Raw genomic sequence first — 26,608 nt, 5'->3', positions numbered from 1 at the left:
TGCATGTAACAAGACTGCCTTGGCTGCCATGTTGGAACTGATGAAGCAGGGAAAAAGCAGGCAGGTCATCCATGAGATTCCTACTGCAATCCAGATGAAATGTTATGGTGCCTTGCATCAGAGTAGTGGCAAAGGGGTGCTGAGAAGTGGCCTATGATAGGTATAATAAGATGTGGCCTGAGAACTGACGGCTGGATGTGGCAAAGCAGAGCCCACTGGTGGCACTGATGAAGAGCAGTGGGAAGAGGGAGCCTCACCAAAGCAGGCCTATCTTAAAGGAGAATGACAAGAGAAAAGAATTGAGAGTAGATAACTCTTTCAAGGAATTTTGCTATAAAGTTATATATAAAGGGGTTGACGTAAATGGGTGGTCACTAGAAGGGAATGTGGACCAAGATAAGTTTTGTTTTTGTATTTAAGATGAGGGAAAATAGTATCGTATCTGTTTACTAACAGGAATGACTCCATATTAAGGAGAAACAATGGATGATGCAATAGTGAGGCCGATCGCTAGAGCAATGCCCTGGAATAGACAAGAGGTGGGACATAAGGCATAAAGAGAGGGCTAAGGTTTAGTTAGTCACTCAGGGAGTTCATCTTTAGGAACAGGAGGGATGAGGTGTGAGTACAGAAATTAGCAGGTATGTGCATGAATTGGGTGGTTTGTAGATGTTCTCTTTTGATTACTTCAATTTTCTCAGTATAATAGAAAGCAGGGTCATTGGCTGATATAATCTGGGAAAAGCTGGCATTTTGTGCAGAAAGGAAAAAATATCAAGTAGTCAACTAACTTAGTAATCATCAAAATTTTTTCCTTGCATACCTCCTAAAATAATTTTGAAAGATGATATCTCCTCATACATTTTAAAATATCTAAAATGTTTCACCATAAATTTATCATTGCATAAGATATAAATTCACTTATAACTAGTTGGGAAGAGGAGTTTCGTTAAGGCAAAGTTATGAAATTTTTGAAACTGCTGATTTATTTATCAAAATCACAAAGATTATAATCAAAAATTATTTTATAAATATTTTATATCTATTATCAAAGATTATTTTTCAGTTAGGTTTAAGTAAAAGCAAAGAGTTCTTATACGAATCTTATGTGTATATTCCTAACTGAAAGAATAAACTATTATAACTATACCAAACTAAAAACTTTTGCGCAGTGAAGGAAACCATTGACAAAACAAAAAGGCAACCTACTGAATGGGAGAAGATATTTGTAGATGATATATCCAATAAAGGGATGATATCTAAAATATATTAAGATCTACAATTCAATTTTATTTTATTTTATTTTATTTTATTTTTAAAGATTTTATTTATTTATTCATGAGAGACACAGAGAGGGAGACAGAGAGAGGCAGAGACACAGGCAGAGGGAGAAGCAGGCTCCATGCATGGAGCCCGATGTGGGACTCGATCCCCAGTCTCCAGGATCAGGCCCCTGGCTGAAGGCGGCGCTAAATCGCTGAGCCACCGGGGATGCCCTATAATTCAATTTTAAAAATGGGCAGAGGACTTGAATATGCATTTTCCCAAAGAAGATATACAGATGACCAACATCACTAATCATCGGAGAATTGCAAATCAAAAGCACAATGAGATATCACCTCACACCAGTGAGAATGGCTAGAATAAAAAAAAAAGACAAGAAATAACAAGTGTTGGTGAGGATATGGGGAAAAGGGGGAACCTTTGTGCTCTGTTCGTGGGGATACAAATTGGTGTAGCCACTATGGAGATTCTTTTTTTTTTTTTTAAGGATTTTATTTATTTATGAGAGGCACAGAGAGAGAGAGACAGAGACACAGGCAGAGGGAGAAACAGGCTCCCCACAAGGAGCCCAATGTGGGACTCAATCCCGGCCCTGGGATCACGCCCTGAGCTGAAGGCAGACGCTCAACCGCTGAGCCACCAGGTGTCCCCACTATGGAGATTCTTAAAAATATTAGAAATATAAATACCATATAATCCAGTAATTCCACTTTTGGGTATTTCTCTGAAGAAAACAAAAACACTAATGTGCATGAAGAGACCTACATCTCTATGCTTATTACTGTATTATTTACAACAGCCAATATATGGAAATAATCAAGTGTCTATCAATAGATATACACAATGGAATACATGTCAAAAAGAATGAGATCTTGTCATTTGCAACAGCGTAGATTGACCTAGAGAGTATTATGGTCAGTCAGAAAGACAAATACCATTTGATTTCACTTATATGTGTAAATCTCAAACAATAATAGCAAACAAAAACTTTCTTAAATACAGAGAACAAACTGGTAGTTGCCAGGGGCAAGAGGGTGGGGGGCTGAGTAAAATAAATAAAGGGAATCAAGAAGTACAAACTTCCAGTTATAAAATAAATAAGTCACAGAGATGAAAAGTACAGCATAGGGAATATAATCAATAATATTGTAATAATGTATGGTGACAGATGGTGACTATACTTATTGTGGTGAACATTGGGTAATGCATAGAATTCTTGAATCAATATGTTGTATACCTGAAACTAATACCACATGGTATATTAATTATATTTCAATAAATAATTATTTGTATAAATATTTTATGTCGATCATTTACAATTATTTTTAATGATCTATCTGCTGACAACTCAATTAGTTCTTGTTCAGTTTAATTAAAAGCAAAGAGTTGGAGTGTAACTGAGCTGTAATAATAAATATTTCCCACCAATGAATCATTCATTTTCTCAACTTATACAATATTTCAAGTTAGTTCTTTATCTAATTTCTTACACACCAGGGCCATGCACATAATAAGATTCATAATAGATAAGATGCATAATTAAAGACATTTTTTTCCATAAAGAAGAGAAGAGCAAATGTGAAAGGGGACTCCTGGGCCTCAGATAGTCTTAAACACATTAGTTTTGGGAAAGAGTGTATCTGCAAAGTGACTCCCTTGACCACGTATCTCATAGAAAGCCTGCATATGTTCTTTTAAAAAAAAATTTTTTTTAAGATTTATTTATGCATTTTAGAGAGAGAGAGAGAGAAATAGAGAGAGATGGGGAGGGGCAATAATGGTGTGGGTTTTTTCTTTTTTTTAAAGATTTGTTTATGTAAGAGAGAGAAAGAAAGGACACGCGCTCGGGGAGGGACTGAGGAAAAGGGAGAATCTTAAGCAGACTCTGTGATGAGCACAGAACCAGATGTGGTGCTTGATCTCATGACCCTGAGATCACGACCTGAGCCAAAACTAAGAGGTGGACACTTGACCAATTGTACCACCCAGGTGCCCTGCATATGTTCATTTTTAAATATTGTGGTAAAATATATGTAATATAAAATTTACCATCTTGACCACTTTTAAGTGTATAATCAGTGGCATTAAATATATTTACACCGCGGTACAACCATCTCTGCTTATTCATATCCGGAACTTGTTCACCTTCCTAAACTCTAACTTCGCACCTGTTCAACAACTCCCCATTCCTGCCACCCTCCAGCCCCTGGAAGCTGCCCATTTCTTTCTATGGGTGTAAGTGGAATCCTGCAATACTCGCCCTTTTGTGAAGATCTGGGTAGGTCACTTGGCGTAATGTCAGCAAGGTTTATCCAGGATGTAGCCTGTGTTTGAATTTCACTGCTTTTTAAGGCAAAATCACATTCCATTATACTGAAACACCACATTTTGTTTATCCATTCATCTGTCAATGGACGTTTAGGTGGCTTCTACTTTCTGGAAATCGTGAATTAACGCTGCTGTGAACGCTGATGTAGAAATCTCTGAGTCCCTGCTTTTCTCAAATTTGAGAATTTTTCTCAAATTCTTTTGAGAGTATACCTAGGCGTGGTACTGCTGGCTTACATGGTGATTCTGTGTTCATGCATCTGTTGTGAAAACATTGGCACGGGGAGGATGGGAATAGAAACGGACCCAGAAAATGCAGCATAGTTTCAGGGAAGCAGTAGGGCCCAGTTAGGATGGGCAATCCTAAATTTAAAGTGAAACCAGCTGGCATGTTTGTGTTATTTCACTTGAGTCACGGTCAGTCCCACAGGTGCAACATTCCCACTACCCTAGAGGGAGGGAACGTTGGCTAGAACTGTGATTTTGGCTAGGCAGGCCAGCATGCAATGAAAGTGCAAGGGAGTTGAAGATCTGCACGTAACTCTTAGTGATTATAGTTATTGGCCATGAAATATATGCTGGGTAAGGACTTCAAGCCAGTCTTATAATCTTTTCCATGACAACCTGGGAAGTCCTTTGTTAGGTTAATTTCTAGGTTCTTTTATAAAAGAAAATCTTTTAAAGTTTGTTTTCCAACTGTTTGTTGCTCGAGTACACAAATAAAATTTTGGTTTTAATATATTAATCATAGTATCAAACCAGCCTAAAAAATTATCTTATTACATACATAGGTTCCTTGGGGTTCTCTACAAAGCAGTCATACCCTCCATAAATATTATCAGTCATGTTTTCTGCTTTCCAATCTTTAGGCTTTTCTTTCTTTTTCATATCTTGGTGTGTTGACTAGCAACTGCAGTATAATGTTAAATACAGAAGTGGTCATAGATGAGTACTATTATCTTTCGACTGATTTTAAATGGAATGCTTCTAACATTTCGTTAATAAAGATGTTTACTCTAGGTTTTTGTGAAGTATCTTTTTAACAAGTAAAGGGATTTCCTAAGAGTTGGCTAAGAGTTTTAATCACGATTAAATGTCAAAGTTTTTCAAATGCCTTTTCTGCATCTGCTGAGATGATCAGAAGGTTTTTCTTTAATAATCAGTTAATAGGTTATATTTATGTATTCTCTTTATATTAAATGAATCGACCATTCCTTGGATTCCCAATTTGGTGGTGATGTAATTTATTTTTCCTGTGGCTAGAGTCTTGGAATATTCATGACCTAAGGAGCTAGGGCTAATTTACCCATTTTGCAGACAATAAATGGAAACTCAGAGAATACATAATGTGCATTAGACTTATACTCAGGAGATCGGAGAATAATAATTCAAACCCAGGTCTGTCTGATTCTAAGCTAATGCTCCTTGAGGGCAGAGACCAGGTCTTTCTTCCGTCTCACATGCCCAGGCTAGTGCTACACTCATAGTACTCACTTGAGAATTTGTGCTGAATGACTATTGAACAGAAGCTTCAGGACCTTATAGACCCTTTAAAACATTCCTTAGCTGGGAAAAAAATAATGCTTTCCATCAAATTAGTTCACCTTAGGTATTGGTCATGAAATTATGTGAAATGTAAAGGAAAAGATCCATATAAAAGTGGGCCTAAAAGATAATCCTAGTAGTTCTTCATCATTAAAGTGCCTTAAATACTTTATCACATGGAAATTTATTTAAAAATGACCGACAGGGGATGGAAAATAATGAAATCAAGATAAAGTTTCTTAACATGTAGAGTCTCCCCTGGTCAAGATTTCTACCAGTGTGTGCCTACTCGGGACCAAAGAGAAATGGAAACCATCAACATTTAAGTCTTTGTTAGAGCTTCTTCATTCCTTCAGTACAAAAAAGGGGTATTTCCCAGGCAGAAATGTTATGGGGAGATGAGGAACGAGCCTCTCTATTTAGAAAAGGAAGAGTAGCATGTAAAGCCTGTGTGAGAGGAGTGACAGGCAGAAAAACCAGGTCACAAAGGCTCTGAAAGGGGATCCCCATCCAACCTGCAAGATCCTGGGATGGGCTTCACAAGGCATACACAAGGCAGGAGACTGTCTACATAAAACTTTTGCCAAAATAGAATGAAGGAGTCAACAGTTGTAGCCAAAGTAATATTTCACAGCTTGTCGAAAAACAGGCAGCGAAAACTACACTGTGACCTCTTCTGGGAAAAGCAAAAATAAAGTTGTATTTCAACCTTAATTTTCCACCTTGTGGGCAAAAATAAAAGGGAGGGGATCCCTGGGTGGCGTAGCGGTTTAGCGCCTGCCTTTGGCCCAGGGCGCGATCCTGGGGACCCGGGATCGAATCCCACGTCGGGCTCCCGGTGCACGGAGCCTGCTTCTCCCTCTGCCTATGTCTCTGCCTCTCTCTCTCTCTCTCTCTCTCTGTCATGAATAAATAAATAAAATCTTTAAAAAAAAAAAAGAAAGGAGAGGAGAGGAGGAAATAACATAATCATAAATAAAAAATAAAATTAAATTAAAAAAACAAGCAAAAAAATAAAAGGGAAATTACTTCTGAGAAATACTGCACGTATTATAGAATAATGAGCCGTCTTAGGCAAGAAGCAAAGCAACCAATGCGCTTCTCTCTAGAAAAAAATAATGCAGTAATTTTCTTGAAAGGAAACATTAAAAAATGCTTTATCAAAAAGGAGATAGAATAAGATACACCACGGGCCATCTAAGAATGCCCCATTTACCTATATTAAAAAGACAGTGTGACACTTAGGAATAAACTGGAAGTTTAGTTTTGGAGGCTGATCTGATTCACATGTGGCTCCTTCACTGCCTCATGGCCTTCTCAATTTGATGTCATTTCACATCAGTTTCCTTCCTCCCTCCCACTCTCCTTTTTGTGTTTTGGATATTGATGCATTGAACAAAACGACAAATTTTTCTGTAAAACCAGCTATGAAGATGGTTCCAAGCACTACTAGCCTTGTAAGACTGGCTTCTAATTGCATAGCTATGGCCCCTCTACATCTATGTCTTGGAAGAATTTTAAGATGGCTCCCAAGATTCCTGTCCCCTGGTGTATATGTCCTGTATATGTCCCCTCACCACTTGAGTGTGAGAGGAACCTGTAAATATAAATGGGATATCAGTCCTATAATTATATTATGTTGTATGGCAAGGAGATCTGTAGATATAATGGAGACCTTAATTAGTTGACTTTGAGTTAATTCAAAAGAGAGATTGTCCTACGGTGGGCCTGACCTAACCAGTGGAGCCCTTAAAAGAGACCAGAGAGAAATGAAGTCGGAGAGATTTCTCCTGCTGACCCAAAGAAGCAAACAACTGTGCTGCAATCTGCTTGTAGGAGATGCTGGGTAGCAAAGAATCTGAGTGTGACTCCTAGGAATTGAGAGTTGTCCTGGATCAATGGCAGGCAAGAAACTAGGGACTTTACTTCAATAACCAGAAGGAACTGAATTTACCCAACAACCAGTGAGACCATAAGAGGAAACTATGCTTCAGACACCACTGAGCCCCTGTGGCCACTTTGATTTCAGCCTAGTGAGACCCTGAGTATAACACCCAGCTAACCCATACCCAGACTTCTGATGCATGGGAACTATGGGTAATAAATATAGATTGTTTTAAGCCACTAAGTTTGCGGTAATTTTTCACACGGCAATATAAAATTAATAAATCTACCCTCGAACCTTAAAGTTTGATGACAGTATCCTTCATCTGAGGCTTTGAGGTATGGTAAGGATTTATTAGGTCATGTGGGAAGAAAAGTTAATGAGCTCCTCCATAATCTGGAGAAAGGTAGCTCTATTGGTTTCTTTTAAAAAGATTTATTTATTTACTGTTGGGGGCCAGGCAGTAGGGCAGAGAAGAGGGAGAAAGAGAATTCCTGCTGGGCACAGAGCCTGACATGGGACTCAATCCCACAATCCTGAGATCATGACCTAAACTTTAATCAAGAGTTGGTCACTTAAAAAAAAAGAGTTGGTCACTTAACTGACTGAACCACCCAGGTGCCCTGCTCTATTGTTTTAATTGAGAGCATGTGATAGTTATTCATGCTGGTCACCAAGTGTTTCCAGCTCTCCTTTACTCCAGAACCATGGTAGCTCTGTACTGTCAGTCCTCTCTAGTGCAATCCTTGTTGGATGGACTAGGAGCATCATATTGGTCCGTGTGTATCACTTCTGGGCCAGGTCACTTGATTCCTGCAGGACTTTCCAGAGTGCTCTTTCCCACTGCTCCAGGGCACAGCAATGCTCCTAACAGCCTGGGTCCTAAAGTGAGATTATGTGGGGCAGAGCTTATTGTGCTGACCAATATTTTTACCTCTAGAGTTATTTTAAGACACTACAACTTTACAGCTGTGTTACTGCAGTGTATTTTAGCCTATCTACTAGCTAAATATGGGAGCTACTGCACCATGCACCCAAAAGGAACAGCCAGAGACACACACATGAAAAGATGAGAGAGAGAAGGACACACACTTCTTAAAATGTTTATATACCAGTACTTCCACTGGTCATTGTGAAACAAACAAACAAATGAACCAAAACAGAACACCTTAAGTTATGTTAAAGATAAAACTCAGTTTTTTTTTTTGCCAGAAAAAAATGGGTTTATTTGGGAAGAGCAGAGAATTGCCATTTGGAACTTCTAAGCCATGTCAAAAACACAGGCAACTCAAGAGAACAAAGGAGAGGAACACTCTTATAGAGGAAAGGGAGGAGCTGGAAGGAGGTCTTAGAAACAAAAAGTCCATTGGAGTAAACTAGGAGTTTGAAGTGTGGTGGCTTTTCACTGGCTGAGACATGGCAATCACTCATTGGCTGGGCTGTTGCTGGGCAAGGAGAAAACCTTTCTCTGCAGGCTAGTAAAAAGTAGTATTCCCTTGGTTTTGGAAGGTGCTGCTCTTCCTGTTGGTTCTGCATTTGATAAGGAGTGGTAGGGCATGCGAGCTCCCCCTTCTGGCCTCCTGACTCCATTTTAATGAGGTTTCCCTTTCATAATGCAAAGAAAAAACATGGGAACACCAATCATTACTCATCTATATTGATTCTCACTGAGGATCACAGGCTCTGTTAACATCTGAGAAGACCAGAACCAATGGAGGGGCTGGCTCTTCACTCCAGGAAGAAAAGTTGGGGGAGCTCTTCTTGGACAACTCTTCTTAGGACAAATGTCATCATCAGTCTTTGGGATCTCCATGTTCTCTTAATTTTGACAACTTAGGGGGCAGAGCCTTTAGATGTTGCTGTGCAAGACTGTCAAAATAATTTAGAAGGAGTGTGTCTATCTAGCAGAAACAAACAACACAAACACAAGTCTGATGAAAAAAAATGTGCCATCATAAGAGAAAAAAAGAGATGACCAATAACATTCTTTTTAAAAGGATAAGTAACAGCATCAGATTTATAGGAAGGTGTGTATTAAATAATCAGTCTGATCAATTTTAAGGTCTTTATGAAAACAGTTTGGATGGTTCCTATGACAAATACTAAACCTAAATCTTAAAGATAGAGATTCTGGTAAAATGTTCTTTGGGAAATTAGAAATTCCATTCTAGCAGATTTGGATTTTGAAGATAAAAATACCACTGGCTCTGTGAGTAGTGGGATACTTAAAGGAGGAATGAATAAATTAAGCTAATCCTATGTATATCTTTGTTAGAGTGACATCAATAATGTATAGCCAAGGAAATGGATTGAGGAGTGAAAGAGATCTCCTGACCTCAACATCCAGTGCCTCTTGGCCAGTGATTATAGAAGTGACTAGATTATACTTCTCAGAGAGTAAAATTTCATCAAAAACACACACCACCAATAACTACAGCTGGACACTATTACTTGTAGAACATTTTTCAATTTGAATATATTAGCTGTGTCTACATAGTAAGAGAAAATGGAATTCTGAGGCAATAACTTGGTAATTTGGGCCATAAGCTTATATTTACAATGAAAACATAAAGTAACTATGAAAAAACAGGTTGCTCAATTGAATCACCTAAGGTAATTGCTTCAATTCCCTATCTGACCTTTTTTCATATACCCGTAGTCACAGCTTTGGGGGGAGATATGGATATTGTGGGTACCTGATTGTTCGACTTACATGCCATGGGACACAGTCCTAGTGATAGTCCAAAAGCTATTCTAGCTGCAAAATACTTGCCACTAGTCATATGCTCTTCTCACTCCAAAGCTAGCTGATATTACCAGCATATGGCTTCCATAGGCAAGCTGGTTGCTATATTTTTCGGGTTCTATCTATATTTCCCTGGACCTGTGCAATGAAGTCATCTGGATGAGGAGAACAAAATGCAGCATTCTTTAAAGAAATGTCATTCTGCTCTCACACATTCTCTTCTCACAACGGTTTAGGGTACATTTAAATATAAATCAATGCATCAGACTTAACCAATGAAAGATTTTATTGCCAAAGTGATGTGAAAATAGGCATGTGATGACCTTTCGTTTTCCACCCGAAATTGTAAAAAGTTAACACAAAAGAGGTAGTAGTTTGGGTCCTTCAAAAGGATCACTTCCTTCTAGAACCAGAATCCTCCCCTGGTTTTTCAGCTTTTCTTCTAAATAGAAATGCTGACGCTTTATTAGTTAATCAATAAGACATGATACAGAGTATGGTTATCATAAAATAATCATACCCTGGAGCATTTTGAGGCATGAGCCACTTGCCTCTAATCAGATTGGGTTGAGATTACCTCTGGATAACCACACTCTTGGGAACTGTCTCATTTCTATTATAAGTACATTTTATAATAGGGAGAAATGTACATTTCTGTGGGGGGAAAATGAAGTTGGCAGCTTCTACCTAGCAATCATTTCAGTTGAGCCGAGAAACATTCCTCTTTTTTGAACTAAGTCAAACTATGCTTCGTCTATTCAAGTAATGTCAGAGAAAAGAGGCAGCTCACATGCAGTGTGGGTAATGCAATACAATGGAAACTGTATTTTACTTTGGCATTGCAAGCTTCAAATTATATGCAAACATTAAAAAGGGCATTTGAAACTTGGCATGCATGTTTATAAATGGTACGTTTTGAATCTGGAGTGGGTTTAGGTGTCTAGGTTACAATAACAGATGATCTCCAATGTAAAAATGGAACAAAGCCTTTCTTTAACTTCCTACAGAGAAAGATGTTCATTTCTGCTTCAATTATAATCCCAGGCACACTGGAGATTCCGTTAAGAGCAATTTCCCTCTATTTCTCCTTATCCCGACCAGCCAAAAATTTTAATCAAATTACATATATTGTAAAGTTAAAGACAGAAAAACCCAGTGAGCCATGAAATACACTTTACAACAGTGTGTATAGCACTTACCCTATTGGTTTAGAATGATGGAAAAATCCATTTAAAATGTTGAACACAGTGGGCTGCAGAGATGATTATAAACTCTTAGAGCTGTAGGTTTTAATCCCATCTTTTTATGAATAGTATTTATATCCAAGAATTTTTAACATGGAACAAATGATAAAGAAAAAAAAGATGAAAACACTTAGGTGAATGAAAGTAAATCTTTGTAACTAATAATGACAATGAGATACAAGAAAGTCCAACAATATTATTGCCATATTGATACAATCAAATGACACTTGATGGTCTTTGTTAACTATACATGCCTCATGGTAAAAACAAAATTATTTCAGGTTGATCTTTTGAATGAAAGGAGAGAGAATGGAACACAATCCTGAGATGCCACAAAGAGAAATTGTCTCATTTATGGATTTCTTACACTGGAATTAAATTTAGCTTTTATATGGCAACACAGTATTTGATTAATGAGACACCTCTTCAATGCTGGTTATTTCGAGAGCCTCAGAATATCTGTCTTGGGTCCAAAAACTGCTTAATGCTTCCTATTATTTCATTTCCTCAGAATTCTACTTGATTTCTGCAAAACAGCTAGGGCAACGGAGCTCCTGACTTGAAAGAAATGAGGCCTGGCCAAAAGAAACCAAGGGATTTTTACTCATCATTAAAAATTCAACTCACAGAACTAGAAGGAAGAGTCTATTTCTAATTATTCAGAGAGCAGAAAGGCTCCCTACTCAGATTTCCCCACCTTGGTAGATTACTCATATTTTCTACTAAAAGTTTCATTTGTCTTGCCCAGGAGAGCCCCCAAGCAACCTAAATGCAAACTACAGTGTTACCTCACACCCCAGAATGAAAGTCAACAGAGGGCTGATTAGGCAGAGCTTAGGCTAAACAGGCCCTGGGGGGGAGCTCATTCTCTTGCAGAAGCAGGGACTTCTGTCCTGGCCCAGCCCAGCCCTTCCTTGCCTGATGGGGGAGTTCTCAGAGGCCGGGACCCCACACTCCTCTTTCCCAGCCTCTGGTATTGATTCCCTGCAGCCTGGACTCTGCCACCACCACAGCACCACACCACTTTTCTCTAAGGTCACTGCACACAGTCAAATGAATGGCTTTGCCAGGGTTCCCCTCCAGGTCTGTGAAATTCAACTCTATTAATCCCCCAGCTCTTGAAATTCCTTCCTGCTTATGTGAGAGTTCATTATGAGTTCCTCTCTTCTATTTTGCTGATCTTTCTCTACTTCTCTAGGTCCATTTCCTTCCCTAAATAGTAAACATGTTCCCAAAACCAACAGTGACTTTATCCCTTTCTTTTCCTTCTGGATAATAAACCTTCTCTCCTAGTACCAACTATGTCCAACCCATAAGTCCAAATGACCTTTCACCCATTACTAGCTTCTTGTCTCCCACTAATACTCAAACGTGACAAGGACTGAGCTGCCTTACTGTGGCCTGCAGAATTCTAGAGTGGCTCCCTGATTCCTATCCCTTGGTATCCACACCTTTGGGGCACTTCTCCCATTCAGTGTGGGTAGAGCCTGTGATTTGCTTCTGGCCCACAGAATCTGGCAAAGATGAAGAAATTGAGTGGATATAATTAAGGTCCCCAATCAGTTGACTTTGGGTTAACCAAAAGAGAAGTCATTCTAGGTGGGCCTGACCTATTAGGTGAGACCCTTAAAACAGGGTGCATCCCTTCCATGAAAGAGAAAATCGAAGAAAGACACTCTTCTGTTGACCTTGAAAAAAAGAAATGACCATGTTGTGAACTACTTAGGAGAAAGACAGTCTCTAGGAGCTGTCTTCAAGGTCCTAGCATCACAAGGAATTGAATTAACCAAGAATTTGAATGAGGTTGTAAGAGGATCCAAGCTCCAGATGAGAACATCAGTTTTATTTTTATTATTTTTTTAAAAAACTGTTTTTTAAAAAGATTTTATTTATTTATTCATGAGAGACACAGAGAGAGAGAGAGAGGAAGAGACACAGGCAGAAGGAGAAGCAGGCTCCATGCAAGGAGCCGACGTGGGACTCGATCCTGGGTCCCCAGGATCACACCCTGGGCTGTAGGCAGTGCTAAACCGCTGCACCACCGGGGCTGCCTGAGAACATCAGTTTTAGCTGACTCTTTCATTGCAGCCTGTGGGACCCTAAGCAGAGGACTTCGTTAAACTGTGCCCAGACTTCTCACCCAATAGGTGTATTGGGCATATTTTAATCTAATAGGTAATTTGTTCTGCAGCAACAGAATACTCATATAATTACCCTTCTAACTTCTTTCTTAATGCCCTCTCAGGCTCAAAGTTACCTGTCACTCACTCTTCTCTTCCATCAGATACCAAGATTTGTCATTTATTCTTGACCAAAATCTACTGAATTAAACTACATCCCTCTATTTTATTCAATCTCCTCATTTATTCAGCAAATATTTGCTGGACAGCGTGTCTATCTCTGGATATATAATGATGAACAGCACAGGAATGGTTCCTGCCCCTATGCAAAGTAATGTTTAGTGGATAAAATGAACACTGAACATATAATTGCAAGATGCTTTGAGCCTTCTGTGGGGGACTCTAACCTAGTTTGTTTGGGGGAGGAAGCAGGGAAGGGCTTACTACCTCAAGTCTGATTATTCTGTCAGCCTTTTAGTCTGTCTCTCTCCTCACTCTTCCAGGCAGTACACACAGTGTTACTGGGTTCACCTTTCTCAAAGGTTCTGTAAACCAAATGCCCTCTGTTTGAGGACTTTCAATGGCTCCTTATAAATAGAATAAGCAAAATATTAAGGTTGTTAATTATCCCTTATCTAACAAGAACCCAGAGAGGTTTAAAGACTTGGCTGAAGCCACAGAAGTGGTAGAAACAGGACTAAATTCCCTGAGAGCTAGCTCTGAATCAAATTTTCTTTTTATACTGTTATTACTCCTTTTATATTTTAAAAATCATCTTGTTCTAAGTATGGAGCTTACAATGCTATAATCAGGTATAGTCCCTAAAGGCAAAGCACATTACCCATTTGTGGTCTCCATGCTTGAAGCTAATCTAAGATCAATATTTGGTTAGTAGGGCTGGCCTCACAAGCCTGCGACTAGACATTTTACATTTACATCTTGATTACAATGACTTGGAGACCCCCACCTGTGAAAGAGGAACACAGCTGCGGTAATGAAGCTCCACCCAGCTCCCTTTTACAGGCCATGCACCCACTACTCTAGTTTGGATTTTAATAAGGCACAGCTTCCTTTTTCTCCAAAGAATTACCCTCAGGAGCCTCTTCATTTGGAAGGCTAGTCCAAGCCTCCTCAGCCAATGACTGGCTCGTACAAAATTACAGAAGACCAACTCCTCTTGCCTCAGGGGCCAGTTGTGAGATACAATCTACCCTCCAGAGCTTTTGTGTCAGGTCTGATTGAAGCTAACCTCCCTCTAAGACCTCACTTTCGGGTAGCTGTCTTCCCCTACTCTATCTTGCTTCTCTCATGCCCTTCTCTTGAGAACTGTTCTCAAAGGAATCACTTGAATAAGAATTTCCACCTCAGGCTCTGACTTTTAGGGCACTAATTCCCAAACAATAAGTGGACTCAAAGCATCCTTCATTTGTTTCCATCAGCCACCACAGGAAGACTCTTGTGTCTACTACCTATTCTAGCTTGGCAGTCTTATGTGGGTCCACCACCTTCTCTTCTTCCATTCAGATGTCCTCATTACTGCTCAGGAATCTAGTTGAATGAACCCCACTGAGGTCTTTGCAGAAGGCTCACACTCTGAGAACAAGGATGTCCAGGCCAAGGATGCTGCTTTTCGATGTTCCTCTAGTTGCCAGGCCTCAACATGCTACAGCTGACCTGATTTCCATACTAGTTAGCAGAATAGCCCCCACCTTCACTTTCTGCACACTGGGACATGTAAGCCCCACAGCAGTTCAGCTGGTGCCAGGAGGTCTACTTTCTGACCTTTACTTCTCTAATCCTGAGGGACCAAACCCATGCTATGGGCAGGTATCATCATCACTTCACAATCATCTTGAGCCTCTGCCCCAACACATCCCTCGTGCCAGAGCTGAAAAACAAAACCCTATCATGGGCATGAGTATGTGGGAAAGGAACTGTCTACACCAGTATCTTCAGTATCTTCTGGCACCAGTTAAAAAACTTAATTTTAAATTTGATTTTTATTTTAAGCCTGTATCAAGGAAACTTCCTTCCTGAAGCCATTTTGGATAGAGAACTTCCACGAAGGAGAACAGATACAACCTGTTTTTTTTGTTTGTTTTTTTTAGATACAACCTGTTTTAAAGAAATTTTTCCATCATACAAGTTACTAAAATGTGCTTAAATACACACAGAAGAAACTTTCAAAGTGTAATTCTTCTAGCTCTTACAAACTTTGTTTAGTTTTAAATAAGGAAATTCTAGAATGAGATCCCAGGTGTCTTCCACTTCACTTTCATAGACATTTAATATTTATGATGATATTTTCTCTAATATTTTATTACCTTTTCAAGCATACAGGAAAATTGAGAGAATTTTACAGTAAATGTATCTATATTCATCATCTAGGTTTTACCATTAACTTTTTTCTATACTTACTTCACAATGTATATAATCATCTATTTTTTCTAATCATCAATCTTATGACAGCATTTAAATAATTTTTTCTAAGACATTTTATACTTTGATTTATACAATAAAGTCTAAGTGAAAATAAATTCTACTGAATATTATCTCTTCAATAAAAATATGTGAAGTGTAACCTGTTATAGTCTTAAGAGGTGATACTTGACAGAGTGGCCTACTAAAGAAATCTTAAATTATCTTAAAAAGCTGGTAGTTCTGAATGAAAATTGTTGTATTTATTTTTAAAATTATTTATTTTTAAGCATACCCCCAACATGGTCCTGAACTCACAAACCCAAGATCAAGAGCATCATGCTCTACCGACTGAGCCAGCCAGGCAGCCAAGGGAGGGAAATTGTTTTAAAGCCACTGGTATATCAGTCATGATATAAATCACATGGAAAGTTGAGCAGATTGCCAGGTAAAAGTTTAAAGTAATAATTTTCTTTTTTTTTTTTTTATAGATTTTCTTTTAATTTTTATTTATTTATGATAGTCACACAGAGAGAGAGAGAGAGGCAGAGACACAGGCAGAGGGAGAAGCAGGCTCCATGCACCGGGAGCCCGACGTGGGATTCGATCCCGGGTCTCCAGGATCGCGCCCTGGGCCAAAGGCAGGCGCTAAACCGCAGCGCCACCCAGGGATCCCTAAAGTAATAATTTTCTAAAGCCCTGGTCTGTTAAGCCATCAATGTGGGAAGCTGTTTATATTTAATCAGTAGGTAAATGTGTCCATTCATTAACACTTGTGTATGAAGTCAGAAACTGAACTTCACTTACAATATTAATGCACTAATGGAAAATGTACTTTAACACAATGATTTACAAAGATCTCAACACTTCTCTAACATTTCCATTTATATGATCTAATCACCCCAAAAGTGTTAAAGTAGGAACAAGATATTCCATTCTGTGATGTCATTTTTGATAGGGCTCCAAGAGAAGAGACACAGAAGTATGGTTTAAAAGAAAGCAGACATGCATTTTGTTTGACTCTTGTAAAAATAAAATTTGATCATGTTGACACACCCAAGGTAGTTTTATCATTTCCAATAGAATAACTATATAGTTGATTCAAAGAGAGATTTGGCTGACTTATTTTCTGCTTAAAATTACCAGTTTCTTGAGAATGCTATAGGAGGATGGAGTGGTAGTAGAAACCAAATCCCTACATTAAAATGCAAGCCAGTCGACAGCAAAACTCAAAAGCAATGGACTACATTTACAACCAAACTTGGTGACAAAGTACCATCTCTATAAAACCCAAAATATGTGAGTGGGGACAAATCACTAATAACTGTAAGATCTGTTTGTATCTGCATCTGTGCAAGGGGAAGCATAGATAAGCTATAGGGTATCTGCCAGATATAAGAAAAGATATCAAAATTGCCTCTAGGAATTCACTGAAAGCACAGCAGGCCAACTACAAGATAGCAGCTAGAAGCGGTCTATATCCACAGTGTATGAATGCCAAGTGCACAATAGCCTCTGAAGGGGTTAGAGTCTATGAACTTTTGAAAATGACCAGCCAGAGTTCCCTTCCAGGCTAGAGCCCCACACTGTAGCAAAATGGCCGTTAATAGAATCAAACTTGAGAAGAATGTAGATGACAGAGACCATGGAAAGAGATAGTCCAGATACAAGTAGGAGAGGGAAACAAAACCAGGAAGTTTAAGAACACAAGCCCTCATATTTTGTTAATACTTTATGAAAGCTACATGAACCAAGCCTCCTAAGTTCAGGAAAACTAATTTCACATAAAAATAAGCAATATATATATATAAAAAAAAAGCAATATGAAAGTACTGAAGTCAAAGCCCACACTAAGTTATTATTTTTAAGAAGAGACTAAGAGCAGAATAACATCCCTATAGTCAATGAGAGCATGCCAGAAAGAGATGTCCACAAAACACATAGACTTTAATCTGCTATTTCAAAATGATCTACAAGAGCATCTAAAAAGTAAGAAATAAAAGAATAACATAAATCAAAATTAGAAAATGAGATGAAAGAATTCAAGAAAGAAGTAGACATAAAAGGAGAAATAATTTTAGACATGAAGGCTAAACTAGGAGCATAAGAAAGAAAAAATACGAAAAAAATGCCTTAAGTAAAAAAGAGAGACAAAAAGTATGAAAAAAAAGTAACAAATATTAGAAACAATCAAAGAAGATCTACTATATAAATAATAGAAGTTCTTAAAGAAGAAAAGCAGACAAAATAACAAATGCTAAAAACTGTAACTTAAAAAAATTCATAAAATAAACATATTTAAAGCTACATTTCAAAATCAATGGATTTTAAATAAAAACTTATTTAGGCCTCCAGACCAAAAGGAAAAGAAAATTACATTACAATCAGACATTTTGACAGTAGTGCTTAATGGCAGGAGCAAATGAAGTTCACATATATAAGACACTCAAGAAAATACATTGCTCAAAGGTATACATTGAGCAAAACCTATCTTCAGGAACCAAGGGCACAAACTACTAACGGTACATGAGAACTCAAGGTATGTTGTTCCCATGAGCGCTTCTTCAGGAATCTACTAGAGTGTAAGCTTCAAACAACAGAAATGACTCGGGAGATAGCTAAAAAAAGACTGAGAGTCAGCATTAAATATACAATTACATACAGAACTGAATACAGGTTAAAAAATATGTAACAGTTATATCCTCTGACAACAGTAAAGTGCAAGCATAAAAAAATGGGGATACTATATGCCAAAAAAGAATTGTAATTGCTTCTAGTAATCCTAATTGTTGGTGGTATTATTAGTAATATTAGTATTAATATTACTAATAAGTATCATTTATTAGCATTACTAATATTAGTAATTAGTGATATCAGTATTATTAGCATTGTTCCTCTGAGACTTTTGTATGTGCATTTGGGATAAAACAAAGGCATTATAATGGGATATTCTAATACTAGCATCTCTTATGCCCTTGAGAAGCAAAATTCATGGCGTGGAAGAAAGGAGATACCGATAAAACATAGAAGAGGGTAAGACAAACCCTTATAGTCATGAATATGAATTAAACATAGCGGTACAAAAGCAGTATCTCAAGAGATATTTTATGATTAAAAAAATACATATTTTTCCTAGCTCCCCTGAAGAGCCTAGAAACAATGACCAATCCCCCAGACTGTGGTCTTGATATACCACTTTCTACTGAAGGAAACGAGAGCTTCTTGGAAAAATGGCTGATGTCAACTGCAATAGTGTGATTTATAATAAGAAATATATATTTGGTCTTTGTCCCTGTTTCTAGTACAGAGCTTCTAAGGCCCTTGGAATTTCCTAAGTGGTAAGAGATAAAGGTGCCTTTGTTATGTTAATAAGGTGACTTTTTAGAGTGCTGCCAGGTCACCTAAAGATGGGGCTGGTTGCCAGGGGAACCAGCTCAATAACTGGAGTTGAAACTTTCAGTCCCAGCCCTCAACCTCTAGAGAGGGGAGAGGGGCTGGAGGTTGGATTGAGTGCCAATGGCTAACAATTTAATCAATCATACCTATGAAATGAAGCCTTCATAAAATCCAAAAGGAAAAGGTTTGGAGAACTTCTGGGTCTGTGAACATGTGAATGTATGAACATGGTGTGCTCCCATGGAAGCTCCCCATCCTTTTTTCATACCTTGTCCTATGTAGCTCTCTATCTGGCTGTTGATTTGTATCCTTCAGTATCTTTAGTAACAAATCAGTAAACTGGTAAATGGGTTTACCGAACTCTGTGAGCTACTCTTGCAAATTAAGTGAGCCTGCAGAAATGGTCATGGAAACCTCTGATTTATAGCCAGTTGGATCAGACACACAGCTAACAACTTGAGCTTGCTACTGGCATCTGAAGGTAGGCAAGGCAGTCTTGTGGAATCTGCTGCTATCTCTGAGCAGATATTGTCAGAGTTGAGTTGAATTATAGGACATCCAGCTAGTGTCTAGACACTTGTTTGCTGGTGTGGGGAAACCCATCCCGCACTTGCCTTGGAAATGGGTGATCAGAACACTCTACCAAGTCTGGGGCAAGAAATGTTAAAGATGAACCTGGTACATCTTGTCATACCAGAGTAAGAAAGCTAACAACACTGAGGTCATATCTAAAGGACTCAGGAGGCAACTTAAAGAGGCTTCTATTGCCTCAAATGGGACACTTTGAGATTCAATAGATATAAGAATTGCAGTGGATTAAAATCTACCAAATGCATATAAACTCATTTGCTTATAATAATATAATTATCTCCTCCAGAGGATGACAGGGAACCAATTCATTATCTTGAAAACTGATAATTTAAGGAAAATCATTTAACCTTGCCTTTCCTATATAAACTATGCTACTGAATTATCAAATAGTAGATAAAAGCATCTCTTTAAAAAAATATTCCAGATAATAAAATGAAAATGGCTAAAGTAGGATATCACCAATTTATAACCCTATGACTTAACATACCTAGACAATGACATTATTACAAAAGAGAGACAAGCAAACCAGCTGCAATCTTACTAAAGGGATCTAACCTGAGTTTGATCAAATATCTGGACCCAATTTACAAGAAATAAAGAAGAAAAAGAACATGATAAACAGCACCATGAAAAAAATCTAGACTGCTAAGAACACTGTAGCTGAAAATTGCCCAGGTCCTTCAAATTGTAAGGAAATACAAAAATATTTCATTTTTTTTTTAATTTTTATTTATTTATGATAGTCACAGAGAGAGAAAGAGAGAGAGGCAGAGACAGGCAGAGGGAGAAGCAGGCTCCATGCACCGGGAGCCCGACGTGGGATTCGATCCCGGGTCTCCAGGATCGCGCCCTGGGCCAAAGGCAGGCGCCAAACCGCTGCGCCACCCAGGGATCCCGGAAATACAAAAATATTTCAAAAAATTCAGGCAGGTATAACCAACAGAGTCTAAAGATGAACACTTGGGTGATAACATCATAAAAACATGAGGTTACTATAAAGTCAGGAGAGTGATAACTTTTGGAGGAGAATATGGAGGCATGATAGGGTTGGAGAAACACAGTAAGGTCTATTTCTTGATATGGATAATGATTACAAGGGTATTAATGTTACAATAATTCCCTAAATGATGAGATGGAATGAGACAAGCACATAATTAAATACACCAGTCTGAAGTTCTAGGGCTCGATTTGGAAGTCAAATAAATGATATTTACATTTATGGGGATGAATAAGGTCACCTAGAAAGTGCTTCGATTTTTAAAATACCAGCAACTCCAGTATAGAGCCATGGGGAATGTCAACATTAGGATGTGAAGTAGAGAAATCAGAAAATAAGATGGACAGGTACTTGATAAGTGTGGTGTCAGGAAGCTTATGACTCCTTTACATCTTCTCAGCCCCAATGTTGACTTAAATCACTGCTGCAATGACAAGTCCCATGAGAGCTTTTTTTTTAAGATTGTTTATTTTTTCAGAGAGAGAGAATGTGGGGGGTCAGGGAGAAGGGCAGAGGGAGACAGTCTTGTGTGTGTGTATGTGTATTTCGTTTTTTTAAAATAATTTTTAAAATTATTTATTTATTTATTCATGAGAGACACACAGAGAGAGAGAGAGGCAGAGACACAGGCAGAGGGAGAAGCAGGCTCCATGCAGGGAGCCTGACGTGGGACTTGATCCCGAGTCCCCAGGATCACGCCCTGGGCCGAAGGCGGCACTAAACCGCTGAGCCACCCAGGCTGCCTGGAAGACAGTCTTAAGCAGACTCTACTGAGGAGAGCTGACATGTAGCTCGATCTCACAACCCTGAGATCATGATTTGAGCTGAAACCAAGAGCTGGATGCTTAACTGACTGCACTGCCCAGGTGTGCCCCAAGAAAGCAGTAAAGCCTTTGCAACCAGACAGGTACATCAGGTGGAAACCAGGTACCTCCCTCTTCCTACCTTGGAGCTTCTCTAGCCCATAGAATAGGAACCCATTTGGCACTTTGTGGGGACTGGTAAGATAACACATGTGAGGTCCCACCCCTGAGCTGGAGGGGAAGAGATGTGAGACACATGCTTCCTCTCTCATCCCTGAAGCAGACAGTTCTGAGGCATATTTTATAAGACTCTTCAAGGTTTTATAAATCAGAGTCTTCTAAATCAAGCACTGGCTGCATCAGTCATCTATAGCCATGGCCAACCCCAGAACACAATGTTGTTTGCTTTTTCTCCTTGTCTGTCATCCACCATGTGAGCTCCCTGGAATCTTCCCCCAAATTAACAAGTCTGCATATAAGTCTTTGTCTCAAGCTCTGCTTTTGGGAGAAGCAGTTTTTAAGGAGAAGATTCAGTTGTACTGAACACTGCCAAGAAGGTAAAGGTACACGGGATGTGACAGATGGGGTTCTTGGGGACCCTTACAAGAGCAGTTTCAAGGGAAGTGATGGTGCAGAAGACTGGTGAGGGGAGGCTGAAGCCAACAGGAGATGTGGAAATGGAGCCAGTAAAACTGTGGACCCTGGACTCTTCAGCAGCTTTCAACACAACTGACTACTCTTTCCTATTTTCAATACATCCTATTTGCCAGTGACTGGGAAGAAGAGGAACGGGCGAGGAGCTGGAGTGATATGTAGGGTCAGGGAAAGGCTTCTGAAAAACCAGGAGAGAGCAGACCATGGGGATGATGAAAATGTCCAGCAGGCAGGGAAAGAAGGGAAAGCTGCAAATGAGAATGAGGAGGATCTTGAGCCCAAGTATCAGGTTGGCCGTTAGCCAGAATAGGTACGCTTCATTCAGGGAGGTGGAAGAAAAGACAAATTTGGAGGCAGATAAGTTTGGTGGTTTAGATGGTGAGGAAATAATGGAATTCATGTCTGGTTGCTTCAAGTTCCTCAATGAATTATACTGTCAGGTCAAAAGCTGAAGGAGAGTAGAAGGGGGTTGTAGCAACTTTGAGGAAAAAAAGGGGAGTGAAATGATTTTGGCAACTAAGAACACAAACATATTAGGCAAGCGATAGCTGAGCTATACTGGGTGTCCGTTTATTTATTTCACTGAAAAGATTGCCAACTTATCTCTATAATTTGAGGGTAGTAGGCCCAGGGCTATACCCAGGTACTGTTTATTTCTAAAAACTTTTTTTTTTCTTTTTAACTACTGTAATGGAATTTGAAAGAAGATTACAGGAAGAAGATCATGATAGAGATCCAGCTTCTCAAAACAAAAGTAAGGTGGTAGGTAAAGAATGGTGGCCAATGGAAGTAAATGTCAGTGGAAGGACAACTGCTCAAAGGAACATGGTCAGGGGAGGGGAGGACACATCAATTTGGGTCACACAATTGGCTGATGTTATCAACATCTATTAAAAAACATTTGCTGCCAATGCCAGATGATTTTTCAGAAACAGGATACTTTAGAATACATATACTCTTTCAAACAATACTTATACAGAATGATTCTGCTTTCCTTACTTTCTCCTCAGAAAAATAAAAGTTGCATGAATTTATTACAGAGGTGGAGGTGAGACTTATTAAATAACTGCAGGCTTCCCAAATCATGAGCCCAAATAGGGAAGTTACTAAGTACCACTCTGAGCAATGACATCATTGTTTCCCTAGTTACCCAATGTGGAGGCAGAAATGAATAAGCTAGATATAAATGCAATATCTAATAGGGTGGGAGTGTTAGAACTTTTTATGGCCATGAGGTTCGTTAGCCTTGTAATTCAAAATGTGGTCACTCAAAACATGTAACCAAAAAATGTCATGGGGCTTGTCAACTCATTGCTTATGACACTGGCAAAATATGTCCTATATTCATTTACTTTGGCGGAAGCTAAATGTAGCTAGCTGTTTCTTTGGCTATACTTAAAATCCTGAATTAGGGCTTTGTGGATATGTCAACACAAAAACATACAGATACTTTGTATTTTACACAGAGCTAGTAGATAACAAATATCTAGTAAATATCACAAGACTTGAAAATATGTAAAAGCTTATATATATAAGACACATGGTTCATTCCTTTTCCTTAAATAATACCTACTCATGTAGACACTGAAAAGTGGATACAATCCTGTTATTACCTTGAAATGAAATTCAATGTCACTTTTCCTTTGTGCTTATACTATCTCACAATCAAATAGTCCTTCTTTTGTGTTTTTCTTTTTTAAGGTGATGTCTTTGACAACCGATCACCTTAATTCCTTTTTGGAGCAACCCTAACAGGTGAGCCAGAATAATTATTCCCATTTTAGAGTTGGCAAAACAAAAGTATAAAAAGATTGAAGTTCTGTACAAACTGAATTTTTACTGTTTGTTATAAACACTTTTGTTTCAGATTGGATGTAAGATCAGTGGCCAAAGAAGGATTCTGAGTTGTGCTGTGCCTCATCCTCAGGTCTAAAATCTAGAAAGCTTTATTTCAGTGCCAAGCTTGATACATAGTAACTAGAAGACAAAACACACAGTCTATGACTAACAGACAGAACCAAAAATTCAGCCTAGGCAACTAATAAACATGCCTGAACAAAAGTACATTTTTTGTTAGAAGTGTAGAGCAGGATTTAAAAAAAAAATTTTTTTTTACAGTTTTGCAGAAATCCTCATCTTTCACAGTATTTAAGTCACATCATTTGGACAATAATTATTCTAGTTTTCAGTTTATCAAATAATATGCTTTTTAACCTTTTTTATGTAGCTTTCCCTTTTAATTAGTACAATAGCTAAGCCATCCTTTCAGCTCATAATTTCCAAATAAAAGTTTAGCCTTTTTTAGAATTTTAGTACTATGCACATATAGCCATCAATCTATAAAAATCCTTGCAGATGGACAGCACACACTTTTTAAAGTTTTTATTTTTCTCTTTCTTTCCTTGTCTTTTTCAAAATTAAAAGCAGGCACACTATGCCTTTCCCATGTGGAAAATGGCAAAGGAATTGGATGAAAGCCAAATGGTTGAAATAATAAATCAAATGATATGGTAAATATTAGGCAAAATATCTTCAAGTATTCCATTTTTCTACTATACATTTCTGATATTTTAAATTAGCTCTGATAGCTTTTAAAAACATTTAATTTTAATAAAGTTACAGATTTTATTAACAAAGGGCCAACTAGCTCTAAAAACCTAGTAATAAATATCAACTTGATTTCTCACTCCCAATCCAACACACCTCCAGTCAACCATGTTGGATTCTTGCAGCAGATTGCTATTTACTTTCTTTTCTTTTTTTTTTTTTTTGGTTTTATTTATTTATTCATGAGAGACAGAGAGAGAGGCAGAGACATAGGCAGAGGGAGGAGCAGGCTCCATGCAGGGAGCCTGATGTGGGACTCCATCCCGGGTCTCCAGGATCACGCCCTGGGCTGAAGGTGGCGCTAAACCTCTGAGCCACTGGGGCTGTCCCTGCTATTTACTTTCTTAGTTCCAAATATCATTTTGTGACTTTTTCACTTTAGGCATTATGCACTAATTTCCTGACATAGAAGTTGAAGATATACTTATTTATTTCCTGCTCCACTGCACAAATACACACTTTTTAAAAACAGATTGTATTTATTTATTTTAGATAGAGAGAGGGAGAGCATGAGTGGGGAGAGGGGTAGTGGGAGAGAGAGAATCTCAAACACTCACCATGCTGGGTGCAAAGCCCAACGCAGGGCTTGATCCCACACCCTGAGATCATGAACTGAGCTGAAATCAAGAGTCTGATGCTCAACCAACTGAGCCACCCAAGCGCCCCTCAAAAATATACTTTTAATCTCCAAGTTTAGCCTATCATAATTTTAGTGAGGTCATTATTCAATATTTAGATTATCCTCACCTGTGCCACACTAATAAACTATGATTATATTTCCTTTCCTACATAATTTTCTTTGTTATTGAAGCTGAGGTATACAGAATAGGATTAATGGTAATTCATGATACATGCTTCACTGGGCTATGCATGACCCTTTTTTATTTATTCAATTAGCTGTTTTTAATAATGTGATTAGCTCCCTTGAACTGACACCTGAAAAAGGAGCTTTATCTAACAATGTTCTCCACATTTACAACCAATTCATTTTTCAGTATTCCTTTATCTCAATGAACCATAGTTCTGAATCTTGTGTTGGTCATTTCCTTATTTTCATTTTTATATAATTTTGTTGCATCTACATGTATTCCTACATAGTTCATTTTAGAGGTAAATTTTGTAATCTGGACCAGTCCTTTCACTGAAAACAAGTTGAAATGCTAGAGAAAAAAACGATATATATAATATACTTAAAATTATCAGAAAGATAACAAAACAGTAAGGAATTGTGAGTTCAGGATCAGGGACAAGAAACCTTGAGAGGTGAGGCAGAAATTGGAGTTGTCTTCACCTTAGTCATCTGCTGACTTTGGAAGAGGTGATGAAGAGATTAACAAAGCTGCTGGTAGACTCATAGGGCCAAGGAGACAAAACTGAAGTTCAGTGTTCAGCAAGGAGGAGGATGTCACTCCCAGGTTTTAGATTGAGATAATTAAAACCTAAACCCTAGGGGTAAAGAGTGGACTAGAAATAGAAGATCCCTTACAGAGAATGAAGCTCACTTGAGATTTTCTCGATCCTTTAAGGGATTAAGGTGATCTAATATTGCTGATGCCTTTACAAGTCTTCTGGATACAAACTCAAATCTTCACTGGAGTGAGATGACCTTATCTTAGACCTCAAAGTATCTGTACATGCTTTCATTTAAAATGCCTGGCATTCAATCAAGGATAATCAAGTATATGACAACATAATGAAAAACCAAGATAAATAACAGACAGTAGAGGATCAAGATAAGGGAGTTACCAGATATAGACTTTAAAATAATTATGCTTAATATGTTCAAAGAAATAAAGCAAGATGGAGAATTTTGGTAAACAAATGAAGCTATCAGAAAGAATAAAAAAATTCTAAAACTTAAAAACAGTATTTTATTAAGACCCCAATGAACAAATCTAAAACAGATTAAACAAAGCTGAAAAGAGAATTAGTGAATTGAAAGAAAACTCAGATAAAAATATCCTAAATGAAATAAGGAAAAGAAAAATGA

The 26,608-nt window shown here is 38.2% G+C and overlaps 1 long non-coding RNA gene across 12 annotated transcripts in view; it reads right to left on the bottom strand.

Annotated features, from left to right (window-relative positions):
* The window catches only part of LOC102151620, a 109,400-nt gene that overhangs the window by 48,853 nt on the left and 33,939 nt on the right, over window positions 1–26,608 (bottom strand). Inside the window, exon 3 of one of the 12 annotated variants that reach the window (XR_005355579.1) lies at window positions 10,988–11,087. The exons of the other annotated variants lie outside the window; for them this stretch is intronic. This is a non-coding gene — a long non-coding RNA (uncharacterized LOC102151620). The remainder of the gene's footprint in view (window positions 1–10,987; window positions 11,088–26,608) is intronic. 12 annotated transcript variants of the gene reach the window in all.

This window comes from Canis lupus, chromosome 2 (assembly GCF_011100685.1).
Source record: "Canis lupus familiaris isolate Mischka breed German Shepherd chromosome 2, alternate assembly UU_Cfam_GSD_1.0, whole genome shotgun sequence".
NCBI classification, from domain to species: domain Eukaryota; kingdom Metazoa; phylum Chordata; class Mammalia; order Carnivora; family Canidae; genus Canis; species Canis lupus.
This window is presented reverse-complemented; position numbering and strand designations above follow the sequence as displayed.